Consider the following 7,428-nt stretch of genomic DNA (forward strand, 5'->3'; position numbering starts at 1 on the left):
CCACAACTGAATCCTATGAGGTTCATCTAAGTGGTTCCAATCCAATGGATCAAGGGCCAAGTTTGCATACTAGGCAAAAAAGAAAAAGAGTCATAACACACATTGCACACATTGCAATTTTATTTGGAAATCACTGAGCAATTGCAAATAAATGAAAAAGACAAATTTTTATCACATTTTTATCTAGCACAGTGGTTCTCAAACGAGGGGCCCGGGGACCACCAGGGGTCCTTGAGGGGGTTCCAGGGGGTCCCCAGCAAATTGATGAATTGTTAAACTTCACCATTATTTCATTTACAAGATGTTAACACAATTAGAGAATGTAGAAGAATGACTGTTTTGATCATAGCTTCACTGTTATCTCTCTACCTACAATACAGGTAGTATTTGGACAAAATCATATCTAACAATAAAAGATATCGTCAGATTTGAGTCCAAGAGACAAAATCTCATCAAATGGGGGTCCGTGGCCCTAACGTGGGTCCTTGATATGAAAAAGGTTGAGAATCACTGATCTAGCAGACCCCCACAATGGACACAATGTAAAAAAAATGATATAAACATCTAATAATATATAAATATACAATAAAAATATAATGATATATATTTGTGTTTTTCTACAAAATAGAAAAACACAAACAGAAAATAAATAAAACAGAGAGGATATTGAAAATAATACAGGCTATGTTGCATATTTGAGTGGAAAAAACTTCCTAGTGCTCCAAGTGGACTTGAATTTACTAGTTGACCCTCTTCAAGAATCAAAACAGTTAATCATAGCAAGCTCTTGGTAGATTTCCAATCCAGTCCATGGTCCTTCAGTTAGAACTCATTCTGTCAAGAGTTCTAATAAGTGGAAGCAGATACCATAGGAACGTGTGGTACAGTACCACAGGTTATGTGGTACATTCCTGCGGTAAACGTCCCAAAAAACCACACAGACCTCAGAGTACCACAGGAATACCACAGCACAGAACCGCAGGAACGTGTGGTACAGTACCATGGGAACGTGTGGTACAGTACCATGGGAACGTGTGGTACAGTACCATAGGAGCGTGTGGTACAGTACCATAGGAACGTGTGGTACATTCCTGTGGTAAACGTCCCAAAAAACCACACAGATCCCAGAGTACCACAGGAATACCACAGCACAGTACCACAGGAACACAATAATTACCATAGGAATTTACCTCAGGAACACACCATAGAAGCTGTAGCCATAGAATTTTTTGTAAGGGGAGTCCTTGAAAGCAGTTCGTTCACTTCAGACCCTGCTCGTCTTACAGGTTAGACACAACATAGCATGAAGCAGAGCTGCGCAAACACTAAATTAGTTTTACAGCGTAGTTATGTGCATGCTAGTGAGGCGCATAAGTAGGTACAAGGCCATACAGGCTCTGTTTGCTATACCTGGGGCCAGTTGTCAGCGTCCTTTTGGGGCCTGTAGGCACAGACAGTGTAAAAATGTCTATTGATACTCATTGGCAAACTGTGACTGTAACTCAAAACAGTGACAGTAGGAAAGAAAAAAGCTCCGAGGCATACCAAATGCGACAAGCGCTCAAGTATGCAAACAGGGAGAGACATCTGAAGTGTTTGGAATATATGTCAAACACGTACCTTGGGAAAAGGCCAACTATTTTCCAGTCTAGTAAACCGCAAAAAATACATTACAGTTGGTTCATTTGGGTGTTGAGCAGTGGTGTAGTGGTGCCTGGAGAAGTGGGTGTACTCTTAATTTATGCCCCAAATTTTCAGCAAATGCCCCGTCCAGCAAAGGATAAACGCCCTGTGTTATAAACAGTGACATGTAAGACTACTCTTGCATATTTAGTTCACCCAAAAATGGGCCAGTAACCTAGTATTTGCACATTGTCACTTAACTTCTGCTGCTTGACTTCAGGGAGTAAGGATCATTATAAAATTAACATAAGCCACAGAAAAGGTGCAGATTTTGCAATCAGTACTGGCCCACAGACTATAGGGTGAGACAACTACATAATTATGCATTTTGAGTGAACTATTCCTTATTCCTTAGTCCATCCACACATGAAAATTGGACAACTATTCTCTCACCTTGCAAGTAGTCTATGGGTCAGTAGATTCTTTTGTGAACTGTCTCTTGGAACCGCTGATTTGCAACAGATAGTGTATGCCAGAGTGTGCCACCATTATAAAATTAACATTATTTGTCAAGGGGCAGTTTGCAAATATTACTGGCCTAATGCATGAGTATAAGATATATTCAAGATGAGGCAAACATGGTGTTTCAGTCAGAGATTAGTTTATTTTTAACAAACATTCAGAATGACACCACCGATTTTCAAAATAAAATATTTCAAAACTGAATTTGACAATTTCCCAATACATGTTCACAAACCAACTTTAGGGAAGCAAAGATTGCCCAGGTGCTGGTAACAGATTACTGAGTGTTTGTTGCGTTATTATTTGAGGTAAACCAACACCCTAAACCTAACCAACCCAACCAGTGAAGGCAACGAACAAACAAACAAACAAACAAACGGCACCGAAAACATAACCTCCTTGGTGGAGGTCTTTTTACATGGTGCACATAATATCTTCTAGTTTATAGCTCATAAACATGGTTAAGATGTTATTTTGGATAAACAATTTGAATCCCAATTCCATATAGGGATTAGGGTCAGGGTTAGGGTTGGATATACATGAATAACCAAAATTTTAACCAAAGTTTATTCAGATTTCTATGTTGTTTTTTGTTTGACCGGTGCAAAAAGAGGTTCTTCAAAGACTAAAAAGTATCATCATCATCATCATCATCATCATTATCATCATCATCATCATCATTGTCATCGTCATCAAGCTGTATACATGTCTCAGTATCCCAGATGATTGCATAGCCCAGGTATCCTAGCTTGGTTTCTCCTAATCGACATAAGAGCTTATCCGAGTTCTTGTAAATGGCATGTGATGTTTGCATGTACCAACTTGAAATCCTCGAGTATCTGGCCTATTAACAAGGTAGTGGTGGGAAAGAAAGTTGGTAAAAGCACTCACTGTGTGTGTGTGTGTGGGGGGGGTGGGGGGGGGGGGTGTGTGTGTGTGGGGGGGGGGTTATGGGTTACTTCATGAGTATTTTTCTAAAGATTCTACAGATTGTAAGGATCAGACATGGCTTTCCCTGCTTCCATGGGCATAGTTCTTCAGTTGGGATTTGGATTGATTACAGATACCAATGTTTTTTGGATAGAAGCCGCCACTAGCTTCAATAGACGTTTTGTGCCAACTTTCAGTAGCATTAAATGTGACCATTTCCATACCAAACAATTCCAAAACATGAGGAGTATTCAGTGTTTCCTCCAGAATTGTATTCTTGTCAGGGTGGAAAAGACACTAAAACAGCATGTAGACCATCATGGGACACTAAAACTCTCCATTGAAACCCAGGATATTAATACTAACTAATACTAATACCAATACCAATACTAATACTAATACTAATACTTTTTATTCATCTGTGCTTGTGTGGAATCTTAACAAAATATTTAATTAGTATCAGTTCAGGTTAAGGGCTTCCCATAGACAACCAGTATAGTATTGATCAATTCTACAATAAATACGTAATCAACCAAACATCATCATGTTCATCAATATCAGACCCTTATATCATCAAACCACAATTCTTCATCAACACAGGGAACTGAAAGGGAAAGTAATGCTGTGAAACAGTTCTTTTGCAAGATCTCGCCTCTGCTTTTACTTTGTCTACAGATTAAATGAGGGGGGAGAAAGCTGCTATTTCCTTGGAAGTTTGTGTGTGTGTGTGTGTGTGTGTGTGTGTGTGTTTGATGTATTGGAAACAGACAGGCAGGGTGTGGCATGTGTCTCTATTATACAGGTGTGCCTGTCTGGGTGTGTAGGATGACTCACTGGAGCCTGGCCTGGCAGCTTGGCTGGTTGTTTTGTTGTTTATGGAGAGGAGAGATGCATCACTGATATGTTTTGATCATATGAGAATGATCTTATTGAGTCGGTGCGATCGGTGAGGTGACAAAGACACCGTCAAAGACGTTGTGCAAGAGTGCAAAAGTGCATCGAAATGGATTTGACTGCTACATGATAAGACAGATGCTTCTATAAACATGTCTTTACATGTGCTCATAAGGCATCATACGTGTATTTTAAGTACACAATTATAAAGAATCATAAGGCATCATAAGGCTTTGAAAGGCATCATACGGCATTATAAGTCTTTTTATGGCATCATAGGGCTTTTAAAAGCATCATAAGGCTCTTTATGGCATCATATGGCATCATAAGGCTTTTTATGGCATCATAAGGCATCATAGGGCTTTTAAAAGCATCATAAGGCTTTTTATGGCATCATATGGAATCATAAGGCTTTTTATGGCATCATAAGGCATTACAGGGCTTTTAAAGGCATCATAAGGCTTTTTAAGGATCCATAAGGAATTTTAAGGCATCGTAAGGTATCATAAGGCATCATAAAGCTTTGAAAGGCATTATACGGCATCATAAGGCTTTTTATGGCATCATAAGGCATCACAGGGCTTTTAAAAGCATCATAAGGCTCTTTATGGAATCATATGGCATTATAAGGCTTTTTATGGCATCATACAGCATCATAAGGCTTTTTATGGCATCATAAGGCATCATAGAGCTTTTAAAAGCATCATAAGGCTTTTTAAAGTATCGTAAGGCATCCTAAGGATTTTTAAGGGATCATAAGACTTTTTAAGGATTCATAAGGAATTTTAAGGCATTGTAAGGCCATTTAAGGCATCACACAGCTTTTAAGGCATCATAAGGTATTTTAAGGCATCATAAAGCATCATAAGTCTTTTGACTTTTCAAGGCATCATAAGACTTTTTGAGGCATCTTAAGGCTTTTTAAGGCATCATAAAGCTTTTTATGGCATCATAAGGGATCATAAGGCTTTTTAAGGCATAATAAGGCATGATAAGGCATCATAAGACTCTTTAAGGCATCATAAGACTTTTTAAGGCATCATAAGGCTCTTTAAGGCATCATAAGGCTCTTTAAGGCATCATAAGGCTCTTTAAGGCATCATAAGGCATCATAAGTCTGATGATTACATCGTATTTAAAGTTCCTCTCTGCTTCTAATGGGCTGATAATATGTTAATTCACTTGAAGTGAGCCATATGATTAACAGCAGAAATCTTGTTAGGCTTGGTTAACTTCTAAATCACTCAACCCTAATGCAGAACAATATCTTAGAAGCTGACAAATATTACATTCAGCAAGTTATGCGAATGTAGAATTTAATTGCAAAGCCTCACAGCGCTTCCTCCTGTCACCTACGCAGCTGCAAACTTTCAGCCAGCACTGCTATCTGAACAATGAAGTTATTAATTATTCAGAAGTGAAAACCGAGGCTGCTGAAACCATTACATAGCCACAAGCCAGTAGAATAGAATAGAATAGAATAGAATAGAATAGAATAGAATAGAATAGAATAGAATGGTAGAATTAAAAACAGACCAATAATAATAATTACATGACACAAAACACAGGGACAACAGACCAGAGCTTACACATAGATATAGCATATTCCTGTTAATATGTACAAAAAGTGACCATTCCTGGTATAGAATTGGTAGACTCAGATTGTAAATGTCATGTGCCTTGAGCCTTTTCCTGGTCTGAACCACACAGTGTAGATCTCATACAGATGTCTCTGTGCTTTCCAAGTAATTTCACCACCCCCACATTCACACACTTCACTAGTTTACTCCTGCTCTCGGCCGCCAAACAAGTCACAACATTTTCAGTGAGGCTTTTGTGCAACTCTAAAAATGTCCAGTGTGTATAGTGAAATGAAACAATGTCTTCTGTGGCGAGTGTTTCCTGTCTTAACCCTATGGGCTATCAGTGCGCTTTTGCTTCCCTAATTTGACTATGGAAGTCAATGACAAATTAAGACAAAAAACTGCAAAGTGAAGTCTCTGTACTTTACTGTATTGCTGCAGGACTGGAAACAGGAAACACTGGGTGGGAGAGATGGGTTTACAATGCTCATACCTACATCTCCAATTATCATCAATAATTGCAAATGGAAAATAACGAAAAACATTGTTAACAAAAAGGTTTAGTGTGCTAGTGATGCAGCAGTGTGATTCATTATTTTCTTTAAATATGCCCTGTTTTGTTTTTTTTGTTTTTTTTTGTTTTTTTTGTCCTTCGCTTCTACTTTGTTCTTGTTTTCTGATATGTGTCTCTTTTTTATGTACTGTATTATGGAAAATCCCAATAAAATATTATTAAAAAAAAAAAAAAAAAAAAAAAGGTGCAGTGAAAAGGTTTTGTTATGAGTCTCTCCAGCAAGAAATATACATTTAGAGTGAGATCTTTTGAAAAGTATGAATAAAAGATGTATTCTCCAGTATGTGCAGAACTCAGCTGCCAGGGTTCTCACCCGCACCAAGCCCTGGCAGCACATCACCCCCCCCCCCCACCCATCTCCTACAAAATCCTCCTCCTCACCTTACAAATCCCTCCATGCCCTCGCCCCCCCCCAGCACCTATCTGACCTCCTCCACCCCTATACCCCCGTCCCGGACTCTGCGGTCCTCAGACACGGGTCTGCTCTCCACCCCCCCCTCCCCCCCACACACCAGCCTGCGATCTTTTGGGGACAGGGCCTTCAGTGTGGCAGCCCCCCCACCCTGTGGAACTCTCTCCCATCTTTGGACACTTTTAAAAAAAAATCCTGAAAACACACCTGTTCACCAAGGCCTATGGCCTCTAGTTCAGTGATTCTCAAACTTTTTCATATCAAGGACCCCTAATTTAGACCACATTAGAGCCACGGACCCCCATTTGATGAGATTTTGTCTCTTGGACCCAAATCTGGAAATATTTTTATTGTTAGATATGATTTTGTCCAGAATTCCATGACTATCTGTATTGTAGGTAGAGAGATAACAGAGAAACTATGATCAGAACAGTCATTCTTCTACATTCTCTAATTGTGTTAACTTCTTGTAAGGGGAAATAATGCTGAAGTTTAACAATTCATCACTTTGCTTGGGACACACTGAAACCCCCTCAAGGACCACTAGTGGTCCCCAGACCCCACGTTGAGAACCACTGCTCTAGTTCACTCTCTCATCCCCGGCAATTATTGCTATTATTATTTTCTGTTCTTGTTTTATTTGTTTTGTCTGCCTCACTGTGTAAAGCGTCCTTGGGTCTCTTGAAAGACGCTATATAAATCTAAGTTATTATCATTATCATTATTATTATTATTATGAAACTTTGCACATTTTTGTCCTGTGAGACAGTACAGCCCGAGTGAGAAAAGGGGGTGAATACTTTTTACGAGATATTTCTGTGATGGGAATTTGACACTTTCACGTAGATTTCTTGAAATTTCCATTGGATCTTTTGACAGAAAATTGGAAA

This window comes from Centroberyx affinis, unplaced genomic scaffold, assembly GCF_046629955.1.
Source record: "Centroberyx affinis isolate AG114_WGS23_722 - 3 ecotype Tasmania unplaced genomic scaffold, CSIRO-AGI_Caff_v1 ptg003050l_1, whole genome shotgun sequence".
Lineage (NCBI taxonomy): Eukaryota > Metazoa > Chordata > Actinopteri > Beryciformes > Berycidae > Centroberyx > Centroberyx affinis.